A 26,173-nucleotide genomic window follows, 5' to 3' on the forward strand; every position below is an offset into this window, starting at 1 on the left:
CCCCCAAATGACCTTAATTTTAGCTATCTCTCCCCGTATTTACTTCAGTGCCCCCCTCTACCCTGCCCCTCCTTCCTTGATTATGCTTTCATCACTACCATCTATCCATTGCAATCTGTTCTTTCTCTTCCCTAATGTAATCTATCTGCCCTTTGCTGTCTCTTACTCTAAACCTAATTTCTGTAATTCCACAGATTGTAGCTTGGTTATCATTAACACATACTATATGCACATAAGTGAATACATACCATATTTGTTTTTCTGGGTCTGGAATATCTCCTTCAGTATAATTTTTTCTACATTTTTTAAAATTGGTAGACACTTGTGAAACTTCCCAAGTTCAAAGAAATTTCAGTATTTCTATCAATTTATTTCTGTCTACTTCAGTTAATTTTTTCATGTAGAGTTAAAAGGCAATTAACTGTATATTCTGTAATAAATATCTACATATTTTATATGGACAATATGCTTATAAAAAGAATTAACACTAACACATATTTGTATAATTAGCATAACTCAGTGTAATTACTCAATTTGAAATTTAACTTGAGTACATTTAACTCATGCACAAACTGTTAGTCGAATCCCAAATTTAAGGTCACTTTTTCATTTGCACACCCAGTGTTATTTCCCCTATAAGGCCCAATATTCATCACTACACAGCTCTTAGAACAAATAGCCTTAGCTTGAACTCCACCTCCTTCAAAAGCTGAATTGTACAAATCATGGTATAACAACTAGTTAACTATAAATACCTACATTCGGGTCTGTCGCTCTAGTGGACAGAACCTTAGAGTTCTTACAGTCAAATGAATTAAAATAAGAAAAGAATATTAAAGGTTAAGGACTACATTTTCATTATAATTTTCATTGTACTATAATGAAAAATGAAAAAGAAGATTAAAACTGATTTAAAAATTAATCCTTAAATCTCTTCTTCAAGTGATTTTGGTTTTCAATTAATGAGATCTTAAGATTTTATGCTATACACAATGAGATTTGTGTTATTGTTATTGTTGTTGCAAATAACCCTGGTATGGATTAATTTTAAATGAAAATAATCCTTGACTTCCATTTTAGTGAAAGATTTTATCTGTAAGAAGAAAAGTCATTAATCTGTATATTATACATTGCCACACTGACTTCCTGCTAAAATATTATTTAGGTCTAAATAAATACCCCAAAATAAAATAGTGCAAAGTCAGCAGTGAAAGCCTAGAAAACGCTGATTATTTTGGCGAAATGTTTTCAGTGTATGCACAGTTCACCACCTCTCTTAATTATTTTCAAAATAACCTTGTGCCAGTTGCCAATTTTGACCTTTTAGAAAACAATTTGAGAGAAAAATATTGAGTTTTGAATTTAAAAAAATGGATCAAATAAAAATGGCTGCACAGCACTTCTCTTCAAATTTATTCATGGATGGCCATGTTTCTAGGAAGTGAAAACATCATTAACTTTTATAATAAATAATGGTCGCAAATATTTTGCACATTCACTCATGGTTAATTTCTTGTTCATTTTATTATTGGATAAGTAGTATACAATGTGAATAAAGACTTAGAGAACTTTTTATAAAATCTTACTTTCTCTGATTTTACAAGAGTTCTTTAAAAACAGCATCCAAGATTTTCAAGATCAGCTAATTACTAAAATGTTTCTAAATATAAAGTTGAAAGCAAAGAAATAAAAAGTTTGGTTCCAGATAGATCTATTCTAATGCAATCTGTTGTTATTATAGTTATCAAGTACTTACCAACTGAACCCTGACCTTCATATGTATGTAAATTAGAGATGATACCTAACTTTAACTATTATTGTTAAACATTTTAATATATGTTGGTTAGTAAATATTGACACATTAAAATCACACTAAAAAATGTTGCATAAATGAGATGCTTATTTTTCTTTTTTTTGTAAAGGAAAGTGAAAATTATCTTGTAAGATTCTGATGAAACCCAGGTGGCATTGTATATATTTATGCAAGTGCTCATCTCTGAATTCAACATGCATTTTTAAAGCTCATAGGTTTGAGGCTGGGAAGATGGATCAGCAGATAGCAATACTTGTTACACAGTCACAAGGACTTGAAATCAAATTGGCATAAGTCATATAAGAAGTATGGCATAATCCCAAGAATGCTTCAAACACAGAGGTTTGGTAAGCAGAAACAGAAGCATCATTGAGAATTGCTGGCTGCCAGCATACCTACAGATACAGTGAGAGATGTTGGCCAAGAGTTTAATACTAGAGTGAAGGAGCAGCCAGCTGAAGTCATCCTCTGGCTTCTGCATGTGTACAGTATATGTGTAGCCATGTATGTAAATACACAGATTCAAGTGCAGATTTGTACATATAAATGTACATAGAACATGCACATATAATACATACACATATACACATACATGTGAGTGCACAAACACACATACATACACACACATACGTATACCCCACAACAGAGAGAGAGAGAGAGAGAGAGAGAGAGAGAGAGAGAGAGAGAGAGATGAGTGTATAAAACATTTTTTTAAAAGTTTATAGGTTGAATATTGTGTCCCAAGTTGGTGATCCTACCTAAAAATGGTAAACATTTAAGATTTGGGGTTCAGTTGGGAAAAGTAGACCAATAAGATATATCTGAAAATATGAATTTAGATGTTGATTCTTCTCTTTCTCCTTCTTTTCACCCCCACCCTTCTCTTATTTAATATCACCCTGAAATAATTAGCTTTCCCATGCGAAGAGAGGCAGAAAACTTCACGATGAACCGAAGCAGTGAGGCCAAGTGGCCATGAACTAAAACGTCAGAAAACACAAGCCAAAATAAAATTCTTCCTACATGTTTTGCTGATATTTTTCAAGTATTCTGTTTTTAGCAATGGATTTCTGGCTAACATTGGCATTAAGACTTGGAACTCTCAGCATACTTATCACAGTTTTTAAGAATTCTCCTTGAGAACTTCCTGTCTAGGCTGTTACTTGTAGGAGGGGACAGATAGAGGTTGTCATAGAACCGTTTTATATCCCTCTTTCTCAACTGTGAGTCTTCAGTCATCAAGCCCATGGCAAAATGTCTCAGCAGTTAAAGGGTAGGCTCACAACCAACAATAACTCATTTTAAACAAATAAAAAGAACTTTCTAAAAGGGAGAAAACATTAGCAATATACATTTAAATTTTTGTCACACCTTGGAATATTGAACAAATTTCTTAAGTTTCCTATAAGCACATCAAAATAAATAAATAAATGAGAGAGAGAGACAGAGACAGAGAGAGACAGAGACAGAGAGAGAGAGACAGAGACAGAGAGACAGAAAAAAGAAATTTGGTCTCTCATGTAATGTTAAATACAAAGACAAATCCAAGGAGGAAAAGAGCTTCCCCCTAAATACCAAGTTCTTCTTGAAAAGGCAAGTAGAAAATAGAATGTAATTTCTAAAGTGGATCCTTTACAACGTTACATTGTGCTGCTTAATGGCACATAGTTCCTGATGAGCATTCCAAATTACAAGGTAGTCGTTCAAATAGAATTTAAAACCAAGGCCTTCATTGATGCGCTTTCTAAAACAAGGGGCTCTTTTAATTAGAAAAATCTATGCTGCTTTCTTTCCTGGCAGCATTTGTAGGGGTTCCCACCAGAAAGTTCTCACAGGCAGCCAAATGTGGAAAACACACAGACAGTCTTTGCTTTGCAGAGCTGCCCAGCACTTCATGCTCTACATAGCTACACACCCCTCGAAGCCCAGAGATCAGTGATTATTGTGCCATCAGATTTTTAAATAGTCAGGAAAATACCTCTTTGATGTATAAATTGAATTATTTGGAGCACCAGTAACTTTGTGTTCCATTTATTAAACTGCAGTGCTACAGTACAAGGTGTTGATTAACTGGTCATCAGTTCTTTGTCCAGGAAGGTCAGAAGAGAAAACTGATCATTACCAATTACACGTTTCATCCTAATGAAAATTTCTATCTTTGCTGAAAAAATGTTTGTGAATATATATACACACATGTGTTGGAAAATTCTGGACGTTCTCTGGTTGACTGCCTAGAAATCTTTCTTAAATGGAACTTCTAGAATTTCTGTAGTTTGACAGCTCAATCTGTTGGTGTTTATACTTCACAAAAATGTTACTGACATATAAGCATCGCATCTAAAACAATCTTTCTTTTATTTTGCTATTTGTAATACAAAGTAATACTCACTTCACTCAGTGGTAATGTCTTCAAATATTTTGTTAGAATATCATAATATAATATTGACAACAAGAACATGCTACTATCCTATTAACATGAGATAGTTCATGTGGACCAGTGGTGCTCAACCTGTGGGTTGTGACCCCTTTAGGGAGTTTAATGACATTTTCATAGGGGTCACATATCAGATATATGGCATATCAAATATTTAAATTATGATTCATAATAGTAGCAAAATTACAATTATTAAGTAACAACATGCATAATTATATGGTTAAAATATCACTACAACATGAAGAACTATATTCAATGACCACAGAATTGGGAAGGTTGAGAGCCAGTGATCAAGACTATTGATATTTTTCTACCATGACTTGTTTGTGTTAGTACATATGCATGCATGGTTAATTTTAATTATATGCAGTGTATCACATGCATAAATTTGCAGATTCACTACAGTGGTCAAGATATGAGAAGTCTTTCTTTTTCTTCAAAAACAAGGGTTCTTTATTTTGCCCATTAAACCCTCTGCAACTTTCTTTTACATTCTACCTCCATACCCACTACCCATATATTTTGTCTTGTAATAATGTTTTACTAGACCTATTATTAATGATCTTAAGGCTTACTGGTACACTGTTTTAAAAATAAATTTAAAGTAAATTAGTATGCAATATACAAAAAGTTAACAAACCTTAAACATAATTGAGATGAATATATGGAGTTATGAAAAGTGAATTTTAGGAAACGTTATGATTGTTATTCATTGTCACCAAGACGCTGAGATGTCTATTACTGTATTTGAATGAAATTGGGAATATGTAAGGAGCAACTCGCTCTGTGTTAGTAACTGTGTTCTGGGAACCATCTGATCTTAATATAGCATTGGGTTCTCAAGTCGTCATAGCTTTAGGTTTTCATAGTATATTTCTTTCTGTTGTCTTTGTTGTCCTCACATTTGTCTATAAGAAAGCTCTACGAATCAGAGACTGCTCCACTGAAAGCTCAAAAGAAAACAGCACAACAGAAGTTGCAGCTGGCATTCAGAAGCTTCAAGGACAGACCAGCAAAGAAGAAACTAGCGCAGCGCCCAGGTCCCTTCCTCCTGAACATTCCATGATAGTGATTGGTTTGAGCTTGTGGACAATTCTGGTTCACAAATAGTGTTTTCAAATTTCTACTCCCCAGACTTCCCCTGTTGTGGGCGGTACTAAAAAGGAATGACCAGCAGCTCCCAGCTCTACTACCATCCAAGTTCCTGCTCTATGCCCAGCACAGACCGAAGCTCCAGAGCTCCAAAATCTCACCACCCAGCTCGCTAAGTTTCCACTGGTGGATCACTACCATGCCATTCCCTTGCTTCAAATCCCCCACGGCCTTTGTGGTGCACATCAGGCAAACCCATGCTTTGCCATCATACCTTTCTCTCTCGAGCTCAGTCTAGTCATGGTGAGAATAAAAACACCACACAGAGTTTTGGAACAATGATAACTCAATCTCTGGACACAACAATTAAAACCTAACCTTGTAAGCCTTTTTTTAAATTTTATTTTATTTTTTAATTTTTCCCCAATCTGCTTTTATACCATTTTAATTACATGCAAGTATTAAGGCCAGTAAGCCTTATTAAATCTAATCCTTCTGTGGCAGATCCTTGCGGATCCACCATGATACCGAGAAACTCTTGGCACTACATCTTGCCCTTGCCTAACCCTGTTTCAAAAGCCCCTAACTCTCTCCTCCTTCCAACCATCCTTCCTCCCTCCAACTCCTTTCCCTGTCAAACCCTGAAGTTTTTCCTCCTATTCGTCCAGTGACTGGCTCCTTTATTCATTAGCCTTTGAGTACCTGACTCATTCCTGGTCTGCAGCTCCTCCCAGGAGAATGGAATTAACATCAGAATACAAAATACCAGGGCCACTCACAGCAGTCCCCAGTGGTTTTAACTTGCTGGCTGAATCACCTTGAGGAACAAGTGAGGAGGAGATTGTTGAATGGTCCACCAGAGAAGTGGAATTCACATGATAGAACCACCCTTGGAAAAGTTTTTATTTTACTGCAAATTATTTCGATAATTTGAATGAAGCTGTGGTCAGTTTTAGAGCCTAACGCCATCAGTCTAATACAAACTTTAGACAGAATATTATGGTCATCAGTCTAATACAGACTTTAGAAAGAATATCATGATCATGTATTAAACAATTTGAGGACAAATGAGGGGAGAGAGAGAGAGAGAGAGAGAGAGAGAGAGAGAGAGAGAGAGAGAGCGCTAGATCTCAACTCCTAAAAAGTAGTTATACAGAGTGCAAATTTACATTTACAACTTTCTTTTCTTTTTCTTTTTTTTTTCATTTTTTCCAATACCCTCTTACAGCTTCTAGATCTTTTCTAGATTTGCTATAAAAGAATATTTTCAGAGAGAAACACATAGAATACATTTTGGCCTCATTATATTCATTAGTCTTATACAAGTATTCATATTTTATAATGACTCTTAAAGCAACAAGAAAGCATAAAATCTGTGATTTCCAGTTGTAGTTTGAATAAATATTGCCTATTTTAACTGATTTTTGTACTTCCTAAAATTTTTTTGAGATTATACTATAAATTATAATATTTACTAAACCATCAATTCTAAATTATACACCAGTTACTATGGTTTTTCCTGCCTCTCTCTATTTTTTCTTTATTATCAAGGTTTTAAACTAACAAGTTGTTTCCTGAAGAAGTGTGTGTGATTGTGAAGCAAGCGGCCCATATACAGACCGTAAGTTGCAGAGTATACTGCCTAGACTTTTCTACAAGAAGGTAACAATGAAATTATGAAACAAAATGTTTTTCTTTTATTCCAAGCATAGCACATTTTGATTTCCCTTGGTAATTCCAAGTCTAACAGAAGCATGCCACATCATTCTAAGCAAGCATTTGCATACCACTGTTTCTATGATTTCTAACAGTCTAGAACATTGCCTGGTGCTTTAAATTGTATACAGTTCAGTTATTGCATTTACAGAGAAAAACCTTTAATTATTTTTTTGTGATTTTTTTTTCTGAGTAAAAATGATAGAAAAAGAAATTTAAAAAGTATAAAAAAATCTATTATGCCAGATAATAGAAAATGAATGTAAATTACACAGGAGCTATACTACCCAGGCAGAAAGCACAAAGTAGATCACTATGGAAGCAGCAGCATCCTTTTGTGTAGTACTAGTTCTGTTTGACTTCCTATAACATTCAAACATATCAAATTAGAGTGTCTTCCAGGAAGACAGTATAATATTTAGAATTTATTCATATAAGTTGGAGAAATATCTTTCCAGGTAAGAAAGACTCAATTTTTCATTTCTGTCATAATAAAACAGAAGCTGTCTGAAAGACTAGGACAACACAAAAAACTAATGGAAACCCAAGGAAAAGTATTGAATCGGGGGGAAGCAGATCTCACAAGGTTGACAGCAACTATAGATTTTCTTAATCTGGTAATCTCTAATTTTGTTTTAGACTTGCAAAGAATAAGCTTTGAAATAATTGTTGGATTTTCAATAGACACATTTTTTATTGTTGAATAATGGGAAATAAGGGACAATTTCAAAATAAAGAATAAAGAGGAAGATAAACTAGTAAGTGCTGGTGGCAGGTTTGACATTCAAATTCCATCATAGAAAGTAATTGACTGATTAACAGGATAAATTTAAGTAAGGGGGGAGGTACTAAGGCCTGTTTTTTACCAGTATATTCATGCTATATTAAACTATGTGTTGATCACCATTTGGTTTGATCAAATAAATTGAGTAGTTAATAATTGATTATAAAACAATGAGTGAAAAGGCAGAAAATATCTCCTGCCTTTATCTGTAAATTTAGGGAAGATACAATTCCCCTTTATAATACTGATTTCATCATAATGAGTTTGTTTTATGAGATTTACATATATTCCTATTTAGTACTGAGGGTACTGTGCTATATGTGTTTTGTATGTGCACATGAGTGTGGGGTATGTATTCCCATATGGTAACCAAGGGATACTGAGATGTTCCTCTGTCTTTATCTTATTTCATTGAGACAGGGTTGTATACTGAACTGGAAAGCTTACTGATATGGCTAGGCTAGGCTGGCCTTCCAGCATTCCCTAACATGTGCCTGACCTCTGATGCTGCCCATAGAAGCACAGTAACAATGCTCGACATTTTACATGGATACTGTGATCTTAAATTGAGATCCTATGCCATACACAGGGCATACAATTACCCATTAAGCTGACTACATAGTCCAAAAATGAGCTTTGGATAAAAAAAAGATACATTTTATTATACATTATAAATCTAAATAAAGAAATAAATGAATTCAATAATGTCTCAGTAAAAATATTGTATCAACAAAACAAAATAAACCCAAAATATTCATTTGATTTTCTTGAATACAATATATTTTAATCATACTTTTTCTACCCCTCCTACTTCTTACAGATTCTTTCCATCACTTTTCTCGTGCCACTTCATGTTCTTGTGAAAATCAAAATAAATATGAAAACCCCTATAAGACAAGACAAAAACACATGAAATAGCCAAACAAAACAAAATGCACAGAGAGCGATAGAGAGAGAGAGAGAGAGAGAGAGAGAGAGAGAGAGAGAGAGAGAGAGAGAGAGAGAGAGAAAAGAGAGTAGAGAAGGGAAGGGGAGAAGGAGGGAGGGGAAAAGGAGGGAGGGGAAGAGGGAGAGAAATAAATGAAGTTCATGAGTTCATTTTGTGTAGGCCAACCACTATGGACATGAGACCTATGTTAGATTGTGGTTGATACAACCAATGACATACCAGTGGAGAAATTGATTTGACCTTTTCAAGCAGTTATCAATTGTTTAGGGGTGACATTTGTGTCCACTGCACTTTCTCCATGAGGTGAGACAAATGTGTCAAGTTTGAACTTTGTGTAAGTCTTGGGAGTTCTGTCACAGTCCCTGTGAGTTCTCATGTGTCTCAGTCCTGTTGGATCTTATGCTACTTTTTCCTTGGTAGCACCAATCACCTCTGGCTCTAGCAATGTTTCTGCATCCAGATTCCTTCACCCTGAGGGGTTCAGTTTTATACAGAAGCATTTAGGGCTGAGAACTCCAAATTCTTTTGTTTTCTTAAAATTAAATAATATCTTTTTCTTCTTTTTGGCATCATAATCATTTAGCACCTAACTTTATTGTTTTTCTCTCTCCACACAAATATATCTATTGATAAATAGTATGCTATGTTTAAATGCTGTCCTTTTTGTTGTTTCTATGAACTAAAGGAAACATTAATAGAAGGGATACACACAAACTTACTCACACACAGACTTTATTCTGTTTTTACTTTTATTTATTTAAGTAATATATTTTCATTTAATGAATCAGTTAGTCAGTACTTGTGAAAACACAACAGGTAGTCTAGACTAATATAAAAAGGTGGCAAAATAGAAATAAAGATAGATAAAGGCTCTTTTGGTTTTTAACCCTATCATCGAATGTTTTGTATCATTGTTATCAAACCTACAATTAACTTAGTTTGTGAATTTCCTACTGCTTTGATAAAAATACTTTAGCAACAGCAATTTTTGAAAGGAAGAGGGATTTTTTCTCAGAGTTTGAATGCACAGTCAATTATTGCCAAGAAGGCATAACAGGAAGAACTTGAGGTGGCCAGTGACATTTTACCCAGAGTTAGGAAGCAGGGAATATTGGGTCTTCTATCTCACTTTGATTTTTCTTTTATGTAATCTAGAACAGTGCCTGTACTGATACTCCCCATTCTCCATCTATAACATCTGGATTATATCATATGATCTAAGTTTATTCCTGGGAATCTTACCAGAGGAATATGTATTATACTACAGAAATACTTGGAAATGCATGTTCATTGTTGCTCTAGTCACAGTATTACAACATCCAGAAAATGGAAACAAACTAGATGTCCATAAAGTGATGAATGGATCATAGAAATGCAGTTCATATACACAGTGGAATATTATTCACCTGTACAGAAAAATGACACTATTAAATTAATAGGTAAATGGATGGAGTTATACGAATGTTATATGAACGTAAAATGACAACAATTTTGTACTCTCTGACTCATGAATGCAAGAGTTGAATATTCAGGTATGTGTGGTTAGCTTTATACTCTCTGTTTCACGAATGTTAGATGTGAATATTTGGGTATGTGTGCTTAAATTGTAGTATCTACAGATTACATAAACCTACAAAGGGACATAGGGAAAGAAGATTTAATGATTTGTCTTGATATTAATTATTAAATAAATCATTTTCTCAGTAAAATATCTTTAATAGTGCAAGCAATAGCAAGCATGTCTTAGATATGAGCTAGAAAATCTTTATGAATATTTCATTTAATACAGCTTATGAGCCTCAGCATTCCTTAGTTTTCAAAAATATGAGTTGATGAGTGATTGAGATTACTCAACAGTTAAGAGTACATGTTTCTTCAAAAGGATATCAGTTTAGTCTCCAGAACTCATGTCTAGTGAGATAGAAGACCCTGTTGCTTGAGCTCCAGTGAATTTGACATCTTCTGTCCTTTACAGGCTCCTGTACTTGCTCTTGCATGCACACATACATACATACACACACACATACATACATACATACATACATACACAAACACATACACCACTTAAAAATAAAATATTTTTTGATGAAAGGGGAAAAGATAAGTTAAAGATGTGTTAGTCATATATAATCCAGATGTTGAACAAGAAATCCAGAATTCTTAGATTTCACTACTACTGCCTTTTGTGATGAAATCCTTAATTGTTTTTATTGTTTATATTTATTTACATTCCAAATATTGACCCCCTTCCCAGTCCTCCCTCTAAAAGTTCTTCACCCTCTCACTCCTATTTGCCTCTGACACAGTGCTCCTCACTCCACCCACTCAAAACCCTTCTCCTCCTTGCTCAGGCATAAAGTCTGTACTGAGTTAGCTGTATACTCTCCCATTGAGGCCACACAAGGCTGTCTTCTGCTACATATGTACCTGGGACCACAGACCAGACCATGTACGCTCTTCGGTTGTTGACTTCGTCTATCAGAGCTCTCAGGGTACAGGTTGGTTAATACCATTGATCTTTCTATGAGGTTTCCATACCCTTCAGCTCCTTCAGTTCTTACCCCAACTCTTTCATAAGGAGTCCCTGACCTCAGTCCAATGATTGGCTGTAATATGCATCTGTTTTCAGTCAGTTGCTGGTAAAATCTCTCAGAGTACATCCATGCTAGGCTCCTGTCTACAAACACAACATGACATTAATAATACTGTCAGGTCTTAGTGCCTGTGCATGGGATGAATCCCATGTGGATGGCCTTTCCTTAAATCTCTGTTCCATTTTTGTCCCTGTATTTTTTTTTTTAGACAGGAACAATTCTGAGTCAAATTTTTGAAGGTAGATTGGTAACCCCATCCCTCCACTGGAGGCCATGAAATCTTTGTTATTGTAGATTTTGCTTTGGATTATTTTACACTGTCTATCTACATATGACCTACCACTTTTGCATATATTTTCTTAAGGAGTTGCTGGAGAGCACTAACTAAGATATCAAAGGGACTACTGTGACTCTTTTGGAATAGTGTTGCAGAAATTAAAAGCTGCCTCAGAAGGGAGACTTTGGTCTTTCGAGGATAGCAATTCCTCATCGTGCCATCAAGCAGTGCACATGTTCATTGTAGAACCACCTCATCCTAAAACTTGTCATTTGGGTAGGTTTAAGAAGAAAACCTGAGGATCCATCCCATACACAGACACCAAACACAGACACTATTGTGAATGCCAAGAAGTGCTTGCTGACAGGAGCCTGAAAGGCTCTGCAAAAACGTGACGAATATAGATGCAGATGTTTATAGTCAACCCTTGGACTGAGCACTGGGTCCCCAATGGTGGAGTTTGAAAAAGTACTGAAGGAGCTAAAGTGGTTTGAAACCCCATAGGAAGAAAAACAATATAAACTAACCAGATCCCCCAGAGCTCCCAGGAACTAAACCACCAACCAAAGAGTACACATGGAAAGACCCATGGCTCCAGCAGCATATGTAGCAGAGGATGGCCTTGTTGGACATCAGTGGAAAGAGAGGTCTTTGGTCCTGGGAAAGCTTGATGATCTAGTGTAGGAAAATGCCAGGGTGGGGAATTGGGAGTGGGTGAGTGGGTGGGGGAGCACCCTCATAGGAGCAGGGGGAGAAAGGATGGGAAAGAGGATAACATTTGAAATGTAAATAAATAAAATATCCAATAAAAATTGCTAATTGTTAAAAAAAAAAAGTAAGAAGAAAACCATTCTATTTGTGACAATGTGGGTGTAACTGGAGGAAATGGTGCTAAGTGAAATAAACCTGTGGCAGAAAGAAAAATAATCCACGGTCTCAATCTATTGTCAATCTATAAATATTTGAACCGATGGATACATAGAACAAAAATGCTAGTTTCTAGGAGAGATGTACTATATATGTGGTGTTTATGTTGGGGTGTTATTAACAAAGAGAAGGGACACCAGACTTCTTCTAGAAAAAAAAAAGGTTTTATTTGTGTTTTCAGAGATTCTAATGAACTTTCATTCAGAAGACTCAAGACTCACTTATAGGGAAACAGAGCCTTAAAGGATTTAAAGATGAGTTTTTCTATTTTATCTCCTATACATGATAAGATATTTTAATGAATATATTAAAATAACAGGAAAATTATTAAATGGCTAGAATGTCACAGAGATGTCGCTGACAGTGGCACCTGACAACTTGGCTTCTTTGGAATCTAAAACCTAATTTTGTTTCTTGCAGCTGTATAACAAATCATTTATAGTGTTAAGATATCTTATCGCACTTTGCTTTTCTCCTACATCTAAGGCTGACTATTTTAAAGACTAGGAATACAGTAATACTATAAAGCACTTTTAATCCCAACAGAGATGGCATCCTAGCCTTCCAGACATCTCTGTTTTCAATTGTTCTCACAGAATGGTATACATGAAAGAAGTATGGTTAGCCTGCCACCAACCTGAAAAGTGACCCAGGGTGAACCCACCTGAAGATAGAAAGAGACACCCAATGAGTCATCTGCTGTGATATCTTCTCAGCCAGTCAGCAAAGAAACAGATGTCAAAAAAGACATAATCCCAGGAAGTATCAAAAGAAGGCATAATCCTTGATATTATCTAAAATTTAATGAGATGCCAGGAAATGGATATATTGGATTTATATGCTCATGTTTGTGAACAAACAAATAAAACAAAATGATGGTGTTCTGTTACACCAATGAGTTTTCAAAACAAATACATACATATATGTATATATATACATATATATGTACATATATATGTATATATTATATATATTTAAAAATTTTAAAGTTAAAAGTAATTACACCATTTCTTTTCTTTTTTTTCTTCCCTCCAACAACTATCATGTTCGACCCCCATCTCATTTATTCTAAAATCCATGTACACAGCTTTTATTTTAATTTTTGAATATATATGAATATATATTGTTAAATATATAAATTCAACATGCTCAACCCATATAGCATCACATCTACTTATATTATATTAGATATGAAAAGTTAGAATGCTTTGAGTTTTTAGACAAAAATAGATGATTTGAGCTATTAGTGAAATAAAAACCAAACATAAGAACCATGGTCACACTAAATTTATGAACAAAAAAATGATCTGGGCACAATATAGAAATACCATTAACCTTGTAGTCCATCAGTTTCATGCTGATAATAGTACTTAGTTTAAAAGTAGCAGCATGAATATATATATATATATAATATATATATATATATATATATATATACATACATACATATATGCATGTTTGTGTGTGCCTAAATACATAAAAACAACCTGCTTAGCTCATTTAATACTAGTTGTATATATGTGACTTCAGGAATAATACTTGATATTGAATAACTAATCAGGGGCTTCCCTGAGAAAGACTTTCTCTGTAGATCATTGCAGTCATTAGTAATCACCACTCATTCTATAATTCTGGTGACGGTTCTTGTTTAAATTATCAAGCAAACTCTGCAAATGGTTAAAAATAACTGGACCTCTCATTATTTTACATTCTTCTTAGAGATTTACCCATTGAAATTATGTTTTATATTCTTCAGTATGCGTATAATATAAAATTGTGAGGAGCCGCATTTGCCATTAAAAGATGGCTCAGGCTTCTGCTTCCTGGTTCTTCACCGAAGCTTTACTTGAGAATGCGCCTGCGCATGGCGCGAAAACCGAGTATGACAATTGGATGAAAGATTTGAGCCAATGAGGGATCTGCACGTCTCCCAAAGCTCTATTTAAGCAGCGGGCTTTCTGAGCTCGGCGTCCTTCCCCTTTTCACCATCTTGAAGAGCTGTTCAATAAATGCTGTCAGAAGAATCCTGAGTGTGGCGTGCTCCTTATCGGCGAGGTAGCGCTACATAAAATGCTTGAACAAAATTCCAGAGCTACCCCAGTTCAAAATTCCAAGTATATTCAAAAGTTAATACTATTTTATTAAGCAAAATTTTTAAAAAATATTATTTCAAGAAAAAAAATTTATATTTCATAAATCTGGACATTATAGGTAATTTTTCAATACAAAACCAACAAATAGCTGTGTAAGTGTTATGTCTTTGTATTAGGAAGAAAGAAAGGGCATTTTAATATTTAAGAATTGTGATGTTTACAATTTAATTTTAAACAAAAGATAAGTAAAGTTATCATATATAGATGCTTATCCTGTGTTTTCACCAACTGTATGTTAAAAAGTTAATTTTGAAATTATAAATAAATTGCATTAAAAATTAAAAACAGATATATGAACGAATTTTGACTTTTTATTTATGAATGTTTACACATCTGTATGTGGATATATTGCATTGTACTGAGAATTAAACCAAAGTCTTCATGAATACTGTGTGAATTCTTTATTGCTTAGCTATACATAACACCACCTCAGCCTTTGGTTATTCTTCTCATTTGTTTATGTTTTAATTTGTGTGTTTTCATATGATCACATCTTATTACTCTGTATGGATTTTAACTTGAGATTCTTCTGTATGAGTTCTGCCATTACACAAATATATGACTATACTTGATTCTTAGCCTAATTTTAAACATATTATACTTGCTTTGATTAGGAAAGAAGTAATAAAACCTAAAGGAAAATGGTATACAACAGAAAATCTGAACTAGAAGCTATTTCATGTTGAGCCTGGAAAGATGACTCAGTGATTAAGAATACTTACTGTCTTTCTAGGGAACCTGGGTTCTCCTAGGCATCCATTTAAGGAGACTTACATCCACCTGTATATCCTAAACCAACTTCTGTTCTCCTGGGAGCTGCCTGTGCACAGATGGCATACACACAGAGATACATATATAAAAATTAAAAGGTAAGAAATCACAAAATTTAGTAAAAATCATAAGATAATGTTTGATTTTACTATGTTGATTTTGTTATCTATTGGATTTACTAAGATTTTAGGCTTATATGCTTAAAAACATTTGCCACCCCAAGGGTATGAAAGCAGGAGCTGGCTCCGCCATTTGCTGGCTGCAGCAGTTGGGAGAGCAGGCCCTGCCTCTATCCCAGGGAAGTACATCAAAGCTCACCTTGGTTGTGTGGACATAAGTGAGCTATCCCCAAGGGCCTAAGAACAGGAGAGCTGATACAACCCCTTAGGTGAGTTAATAAGGACAGTACTGGAGAGCTGGCCCTGGTAATGTGGGTGCTGAATAGCTGGCAGGTTGACCAATGCAGATACTTCACAGGCCCAGACTAAGGGCTTTGAATTGGCCCACCCCAACATATATCACATTTATGAACTGCTGGAGTGGTAAGTGAAGAGACCAGTAGTGCAAATCCAAAGCTGCAGAATCTCCACGACACAGGGAAATAACAGGTATCTGAACAAAGTCCCAATGAGAATTCAGTATTGACAGTGTAGCAGAAGTCAGAAGCCTTGAACCAGACCACTGACTTATTTCAGTGAACATTTACAAGTAAAGATATTTGGAGAAAGGGATATATTATGTGACACACCATGACACAACTTGGTAGCTTTCATAGTGAGACTTTTTGTTGTCTTGTTTTACTTTTTTCCTTTTTATTTTTTGTTTTCTTTTGTGGGGAGGTTTTGAAGGCAGAGGGAAGATAAAAAAGATAGGTAGATAAGTAGGATTGGAGTGTATGATGTGAAACTCACAAAGAATCTTTTTTTTTTTTAAGTTTGCCACAATGAAATTGCTAAATCCCACAATAACTACTCTTAAGCAACTATTATTTGCTAATCATTTAAGTAGAAATTTCACATAAATTTTGGTGAACTCAATAATGGTCTGAGAAAAAAATAGTTCCATAATTTTTGTAATTATTTAGAGAGTTTCTCTAACTCCTTGAAGAAGGTAAGTTTTCCCTTGCGTGTATACAATGGAAAATGAGATCATGAACTCAAGTATTTACTAAAAAAGAAATTGAAAATAGGACACAACTGGGTCATTTTACTTAGGAGAAGCTTCTGCAGTACAAAGATATCCAGGCAACTTTTATTTTGCTGAGAAAACCAACAGGTTATGGTTTTAAGCTAAACATGCCTGGTGAATTATAGAGTATAGAAAACTCCAGGGTAAGTGAGGTTGACATGATTCTGGATAGTGAAAATATTTACAGGACAGTTTCTATGGCCAGAAATTCTGTGTTCCCTAGAACATACATATTGGAATTCTCATCTCAATGTGATTATATCAAAATTACTGTGTCTTTAAAAAATGATGAAATCCCAAGGACAGATCCCTCTTGAATACTACTTGGTCCTTATACAGGAATTTATCCACAAATTAGACAGCGAACCATATATAGTCTTTTAAAGCATCTCTATAAAAGTCATAAATAGTCATTCTCACATCTAGATAAGGAGAAATAAGTGTTGGCTGTTTACAAGCAACTCAGATTATCATGTTTACATTATAACAAGTATGTGACCTTTAATTATATATGTTCACTTATTAGAGTAGCAAGAAAAGCCAATAGGGAAAACCTCTTGGTTAAGAGAATCTCACACCTACATAAGATCTGATTTCCCAGTTGGGCTTGTTGATAAACCAGGCCAAGAGACCACATCTGGGGAAGGCTGTCAGTGATCTTAAAGAGACCAGCATATCAGCAGAATTTTTTCTTTATTGAGACATAGGTCTTCCCATTACCAGAATTCCCTTTCCCAGAATTCCCATCCCCAAACACTCTTCCCAGTAGCTGCCATGAGGTTTAAACAAGGCAGCACTTTTTTCTGAAGCCTGAGTCTAAAAGATCCAGTTGATTTTTGTTTGTTTGTTTGATTGTTTGTTTGTTTTTATTATTTTGGGATGTTGGGCTAACCCTAACTATACCTTTTCTGATATCTTGGGCTTCCTTAATCTATCTTTAGAGCTCCTGTCCCTGTCAAGTAGCTACTTCTCTTCTTTGTGTCTGTCCTCCATTTTGGCATAAATGGCAATTTTCAATGCACTGATATTCATGGCTTGCTTGCACCGGAATTATTTCCTTTTAAACTCTAGTGAAATTGTCCTTGAGCTCTCCCTTTGGGTCCATTTGTAAATTTTTTTATTAATGAGATTAAAATCCCAAGGGAAAAAACCCTGGTTTCCCCTGTAACACTATTAATTTTTCTAATCTATTTCTTATTTTTAAAACCTAATCAGTTTGATGTTTCTAGCCATTTGAAAATTTTACATGTCCTGAATGTCTATGTGATTAGAGACAGCTTAATGCACTTATATTTTTTGATATTTTAATTACATGTTAAGCACATAGTTTGGAGTGAAAAACAATTGATTTGTGGTATCTGTATCAGTCATCTGATGGAAGCAGAATTTTGAGAGCCAACTAGAAAATAAATTTTATCAATTTTCACTGTACAAAATCAAAAGCTTTGACTAATCACAAAAGTTAACAAAAACTAAATAGCTTGAAAAGTCCACCTTACTAAATTCCTAGTAAAATGAATTCTTAATTTTGTATAATTCATCTTAATCAGTGTGAAATTTGTTTTTTGGTATTCATTATAATTTGGTAATATTAACCCAGTTCTTCAACACTAGTCTGATGATGCTATAACTCATGTTTTTACTCAGTTGAGTCCTAATAAAAGATTGTGATTTACAAATATATATGACACTTGCTAAAGTAATGGGACATTATTGAAATAATGGAAGGTTAAGATAAAACTGAAATTCTTTATTCAATATGTATGCCAATTCTCTTCCACAGTCTCTAGTCCTCTGGTTCTACAAAGTTTAAGTTTTTCACCTATAAAATAACGATATAAGCAAGTTCTTTGGAATAAATATTTATTGCTCAATCAGTATGAGTTTCTCTCTCCCTTCTGTCTGTTTCTGTATAAAGCCTTTACTGAGAATGACTCTTGATAATTTGATAGTTACATGTGGACAAGGAAAACTTAAAACAATTTTTTAAAAAGTTCTCCTACATAAAACTAATCTAATCCACAAAGCACTATTAATACAATCTAACAAAGAAACATACTCCTTTTCTTTGCCTGTTTTAGTGGTATCTAGTTAGCTATCAAACCTGTACTGAGCTAAGGTAAAGAAACAAATCACTACATGCTTTTCAGAGAACTGGCCTTAGCGAAGACATTTTCTTGTCTTTTGACATTTATAAAGGTCAAAAGTTTGCAATCCTACAATTATTTTGCATTTGAAAATGATGGATCTAAAGGTAAATCTGAATTCACCCTAATAATAGCCGACATTTAGACCTGAGGGATGGGTTTAACGTATTTCTGCAATTATCCAACTTTAACCAGCTGCAATACCACTCAGATTTGGTAATTTTGACAAAGACAGGTTTTACATGACTACTTGATGACTGGAAATCAAGAAATAAGTGATTCTGTGAACTTGGAAGCTGTGATAGCTTCTTTTTAATCCACTTTAGACCAAATTGTCGGTGTAAGTAATTTTGGCAAGTGGGGAAGATTGTCTATCACTGCCCAGAAAAATATAATCAGATGAGTTAGGGGAGAAAGAACTAGAGAAAGTGACTTAGAACGCCTATCCTGATATTCTTAAAAACTTGAAGCATATGTTCTATATACAGCAAATACCCTTAAATTCCTGGTGGCCTTTGCTATGACATTATGAACCATAGTTTGAAGGATGTTTGTCCTTTAGGACAGAATTGTCTGTTGCAGTCCTGAAATCGGAGCAGATATAATTAACAGAAAAAGACCCTTACAACATTGGGTTTTATTCCCTTTTTATCTTTTCCATGATTATCATTTGAAGGAATGGTTAAGAATGAAAAAGGAAAAAAAGACTTTTGTATACAAACAAAGGCATAGGCGTATGTGTGCCATGTATTCTGTTGGTCTTTGTTAGCATTTTCTATTGCTGTGATGAAACATGACCAAAAAGTGAGTTGGGGAGAGAGGGCTTTATTTTGGTTAAGCCTTCATATCACCATTCATCTCAAAGAATGTTAGAGCAAGAACATGAAGAGAACAGGAACCTAGAGGCAGCAGCTGGTATGGATGCAATGGAGGAGGGCTGCTCATGGCTTACTACTCATGTCTAGCTCAGCCTGCTTTCAGGACTAATAGCCCAGGAGTGTTCTGTACATAATAGACTGGACTCTCTCTCATCAGTCACCAGTTTGGGAAAAGTTTTTTGCTTGATCTTTTGGAGGCAACTTCTCATCATGATTCCCTCCTCTTGGATGAACTCAGCTTGTGTGAAGTTGATATAAAACTAGGCAGCACAATCTTTACGTACCTTATTCCATATACTCCTGCTTTATTTATAGACTTATCCCTAAATATTTGTGAGTTATAGTTCAATGTAGCTGTGGATATAAACATCTATAAGTGACCAGATTTCCTTGAAATTTAACAAAAGTTGATTTAACATATATGTATTCTTATGTACTTAAAATAATCACTAAATTTTTATGACAATTATGTGAAAATTGTTACATTTTATTGTTAGAGAATAGTGACAGGCAAAAGTAAATTTGAGGTGGTAGAGATGCAATACAGTTTTCCATATATTCTTCTCAGTAGTGCTCTGAAACTATAAATGTTGGAATCATATTCAAGCAATTGCTTGTAGTTAGGGAAACCAAGTCCATAAGTCCTAGTTGAGTTTAAATAACACTAACTGGATCTGTAGACATATACCTCTAAGATATAGAGCTGTGACCTTTCAGTTTATTGATAATTCCCCAAATGTTAAGAGAGGAATCTGATTGGGCAATAAAAGTATTAATTTAATAAAAACTGCATTTCAAAGGCCACACAGAAAACAAAAGCAATGAAAATCTGAGACATTGGCATGCAAAAGAGAATCTGAAGAAAATTTGGGTTAAATTTAATTTAATCAGAAATATCACTTGAATATAAAGGTCACTGTTTGACTTGGAATTTCATTTCTAATTTGTTCTTTAGTTCTAAAACAATGTAACTAGGAGCTCTGTGAAATACCTTGGCTTTAAATGTCAGCTATAAGTACATACTGTGTGTGTGTGTATATATCTATAACTCTGTACTGTGAGTTAAGTATGTAGGAGACAGTTTATTCTTACAATGAGACCATCTAGCTGTATACTTCTTGGTGAGTAAATCAAAACCTGTAGCTGTTTGAATTTTCAATTCTACTATATGTAGTTAGCTGTATATTTCTTTTTTTTTTTTTTTTTTTTTTTTTTTTTTTTTTTTTTTTTTTTTTTTTTGGTTTTTCGAGACAGGGTTTCTCTGAGTATCTACTCACTCTGTAGACCAGGCTGGCCTCGAACTCAGAAATCCGTCTGCCTCTGCCTCCCAAGTGTTGGGATTAAAGGCATGCACCATCACCACCCCTATTTCATCTACTATAATTGTTAAAACTATTCACAAAAACCACATAACTGTTCTTACTATGCATATTATTTTTAATAATAATACATATTATTTATGTATTGTTAGGTTATTTAATTTAGGTAGATTAATTTCTAGTAAGTCAAATACATGGCCAACTTAGAAAGAATATATCATAGTTTCAAATTGATAGTAGGAAAGAACTTATAGTGGGAAGAATATAATGGGAATACCCATAGAGAAACACAATAAATAAGGCATTAAAAATTATAAACAATAATATGAAAACATAAAAAAACTGACTAAGATGCTTTTAAATTTGGTGCTGTTTATTGCTTCTGTTCAGAAAAAAATATATATATATATAATTAAAATTCCATGTTCTACTCCATCAAGTCAGGAAATAATTATTATCTAAATTTATTTATATCAAAATTAATTAATTTAAATGTACATATTTATATATGAATACATCAAACTATCTAAGAACGCAAATTAGGTTTTGGTGGTAACAAAATCATTAAGTATTAAAAAGATACATTCAGAGATAATTATTATAATATTAAAATAAATGAATTAATATTATAAATGAATAAATAATACCCATTGATGCCAGGGGATAGGGTAGTTAGATAAGAGTACATTATATTCTAGGTTAGATATTTTTATTAATTAAAACAATTCTTAAATTTAAATATTTCTGATGATATTCTTTCCTTCTCTCAGGTCCTTCCAGATCCTCTCACCTCTCTACTCATCTAACTTTAGGTTCTTTTTCAAAAAAACAAACAAAAACCCAGTACAAAAATAAACCTTCCCCAAACCTAGTATAAACAAAAAACACACCCAAAAAAGCCACACAAACAAAACCCAACAAAGTATAACCATACACCAAACAAACATACAACAACAACTACAACAACAGCACCACCACCAACAACAAAAACAAAAACCAAACTATGTGCTGGTCCACTATTATCTGAACTTGAGAACTGTCTTAGAGTGGTTGTAATACCTTGGGTCATTCTGTTGGAAAAAACTGATTTTTCCTCTACTAGCAGACATGTGATAGCTCAGGTGTTACCCTCAACTCAAGTGGTTATGTTTTCATTCATTCAATCAGACAATTATTCATTTATACCTTTATTCATTCATCTTTTTAATATATATCTAGATTAAATATAATAAACAGAAACTAAGTCATTGGAATTGGAGAAGTCAAAGCAACATATGAAGAAAAGCTGAAGAGAAAAACACAGAAATCACAGTTCCACTCATTTGTACACTCAGCAGTTCCATAAAAACACTAAATTGAAAGCCATAATATTTTTGTAGAGAACCAGAGGCAGATCTGTGCAGGCCCTATGTATGCTTTCTCAGTCTCTGTGAGTTCAAATGAGCTTTGACCTGTTGATTTAGAAGGCCTTATTTACTTGTTTACTTGGTGTGTTCCTTCCACTCTTGTTTTTTTTTTTTTTAATTTTTTAATCTTTTTATACAGTTTAATCATTATGTTCCTTTTGTTCCTCTCTCTGACAGATCCACATCCCATACCTCTCCCTGCCACCTCCCTCTCTTTCTAAGAGGATGTCACCACCCCAAACTCCATCCCCACCTCAGCAGACCTCCCCACTCCCTGGAGCCTCAAGTGTCTCTAGGATTATGGTTAGGAGCATCTTCTTTCACTAGGGTCAGAACAGGCAGTCCACTGCTGTATTTGTGTTGGAGGCCTCATATCAGCTGGTGTATGCTCTCTAGTTGGTGGCTCAGTGTCTGGGAGATCTCGGGGTCCAGGTTAGCTGAGACTGCTGGTCTTTCTATGGGGTTGCCTCCCTCCTTAGCTTCTTCCAGCTTTTCCCTAATTCCACCACAGGGGTCCCCAGCTTCTGTCCATTGGTTGGGTGTATCTGCATCTGACATTTTCAGCTTCTTGTTGGGCCTCTAAGAGGTAAGATATGCCAGACTTCTATCTGTAAATATATAATAGCAATAGATAGAACTAGAAAATATCATCCTGAGGGACCCAATATGATGGGTATAATATATACTCACTAGTAAGTGGATATTAATGAGAAAAAAAAAGGACAGAAAACCCAGGATACAACCCTCAGACCTCAAGAAGGTTAACAAATCAAAGGGTCCAAGTGAAGATGCCTCAATCTCACTTGGGAGAGAAAATAAATCAATCATGATGGGACAGAGAAAGGGGAACCTGGGTGCAAGAGAGGTTATGGAGAGGAAAAGGCAAACATGATCAGGTATTGGGAACAAGGGGGTAAAAAGGGGTGAAATCTTGAGGACCAGCAGAAAAAGTTAAAACAGGCAACCTTGAAAGGTAGGAGTTGGGGAAACCCTATAGACCTGGGGGGCTGAGAGACTCTCAGGAGAAAATACTTTACAGTGGGAAGAAAGAAATTGTTGAGTCTACCTCCAGTAGAAAGACAGGGCATCAAGTGGGGATAGAGTTGCCATTCCAGAGTCAAAAACTCAGACCTAGAATTGTTCCTGTGTACAATAAGTATAGGGACAAAAATGGAGAAGAGACTGAGGGAAAGGAAGTCCAGTAACAGGCCAAACTGGGATCCATCTCAAGGGAAAACTCTAAAGCCAGACACTACTACTGATTCTATACTGATTCTATAATATACTCACTCTTGTTCCTACACTATTTCTCCCCCTCTTTTGTGGGATTCCCTGACATCTGAGGGAAGGAATTTAATAGTATAAAGAGTCATTGGTGGTTCATATTGTCAAATAGAGTCTTCAAGTATGTGTGGATATCTCAGCACACACACACTGTGAAAGGTTTTTTGATCTTAGGTAATTCTACATGAAGTAATAGAACAAAACAGACAATAGAAGTGGGTGAACCAAACCCAGCATTCTTGATAGTCTCTAAGCACAGCTGCATGAGAATACAATGATAATAGGAAACTGCAGAAATTACTACAGAGAGGTACACTGAAACCAGGAATTTCAAGAACAAGAGGTGGGGTTCTGGGTTTTGAAATGACTGTTTTCATTTCTAGTAGATGAAATGAGAGGATTGGTTGATTTTCATCCTGAAGATATAAATCCAGTATTTTCTTAGGAGACCAGCTGCCTAAAAGAAGCAAAATAGAAATACATGAATATTTTGGTGACAGAAATGAGAAACTTTATCATTCTAGTTACATATAGAGAAAAATGTGAGAAGGTAAACATTCTGGTGTCCCAAAAAAGAAGTTAGTATAAAGAGAATATGCAGTAATAGGAAAGGACCCCCAAACCAGTCCTTTTAAATAGAACAGGAAAATGAAGCAATAATTTAGCAAGAAATATAGAAAAAGAGAAAGTATATAACACTAACATATAAGTCATTTGGAACTTTACATGTGTGTTTGATTAAGAAGTTATAAAAATGAGTAAAATTAATCTTCTGAAAATATGCATGTAACGGAAGATTTATAATAAAATATTGTTACTTAAATTAATGAAAACCTAGAATATTTTCAAGTATTAAGAGGTTTTTTTTTTTTTTTTTTTTTTTTTTTTTTTTTTTTTTTTTTTTTTTTTTTTTTTGTCAAGCTTCAAAAATGGCATATATAGCTTGATCGTGCTCGCCCTTTTTGTCCTGGGAATACTTTTATTCCTGCCTATAGTGTTAAAGCTTATCTTTAACAACATCAACATGTTGGCAGCCAAAGTAGATGGCTTGAACCTGAAAATGGACTCCCCCACAGAGTTATTAACTTAACAGGCTGGCAAGCCAAGGACAGGTAAGATTCTGCACAAAGCCTTACCAACCTAAAACAGAAATGCATTGCTTTTGATAAAAAAATGGGAGAGGCAGAGAGCTTTTAGGGCTGCTTTGCAAGAATCTGACATGGGCTAAGGACAATGTAGTGAGCTTCAAGCAGGAATCTAACATTAGGCTAGAGCAAAGAAGTCATTTCAGGCAGGAATCTAAATCTTAGGCAAGAACAAAGAGGTAATTTTATGTAGGAATCTAAATATTAGGCTAGCACAAAGAAGTAATTTCAGGCAGGAATCTAAATTTTAGGCTAGAACAAGGAAGTAGGCTTCAGACATGAAAATGACTTTGGGCTAGGACAGAGAAGTAGGCTCAGATATTTTGGTCATCCTGATAAGCCCTTAGAAACAGTGATCATTGGAGTGTTCGTGGAACTTTGTTTGTTGCCTTACTTGTTCTTTGACTATTTAGGCTTATTTTCTTGCTTATTCCTTGATTATTTGCATCTGTTGTATTGCTAGTTCCTCAACCTAAAACCTTAATACTTGCATGTAATTAAAATGGTATAAAAGAAAAAAGTTAATTTTTGAATAAAATTATCTTGGAATAAAAGTACATATATCCAGTACAGTGGCTTACTATATATTTCTTTGAAGTATTTCTTAATATTATGTTTTAAATCACTTTAGGTGCATAAATATTTGCAAAACATTCAAGGCTTTTTTCTAAGCTAGTATAGCATGTTATTTTTTTAAAAAAGAACAATAATCTAACCGTCACGTCATGCCAATATTTTTATAACTTCTCACAACAGATATCAAAATATCAGCTTATTTAAAAACCTAAAAATTAATCATAAAATAGCTGAATCTTCAACATCATGTGATATAAATAACTTTAGTCTTTACAATTAACATATTAATCATAATTTATTAAAGAATAAATGGCAACCTATATTCACTGCAATATGTTTTATAATAAGTGTATTTATTTTTTCAGTGTTCAAATCTATTTTTCGCTATTTAAAGTCATGTGTAATTGTTGTCTAAATCAACACACCCCCCTTTGCTAGAATTTCTTCTAGTATGAAGAGTGTAAGGGGCCTGATTATTGGTGGCAGGTGCATTTTTCAGTCTCCAGTAATCTATAAAAAAGGCTTTCTTGGGTCAGTCACCTGACTATTAAATGAGAACATCCTCAAGCAGAACCAGATTTCATTTATATTTATTTAAAATAAAAGTATTTTCATGGATGATTTTTTTAAATTATACTGTATTTTAAGATAAACAAAGAAGTCTTAGTATGAAAAATAAGTGGTCCATTCTCCCACTTCCTGTCCCCTACTTCCATCAGA

Source organism: Arvicanthis niloticus, chromosome 15 (genome assembly GCF_011762505.2).
Source record: "Arvicanthis niloticus isolate mArvNil1 chromosome 15, mArvNil1.pat.X, whole genome shotgun sequence".
Lineage (NCBI taxonomy): Eukaryota > Metazoa > Chordata > Mammalia > Rodentia > Muridae > Arvicanthis > Arvicanthis niloticus.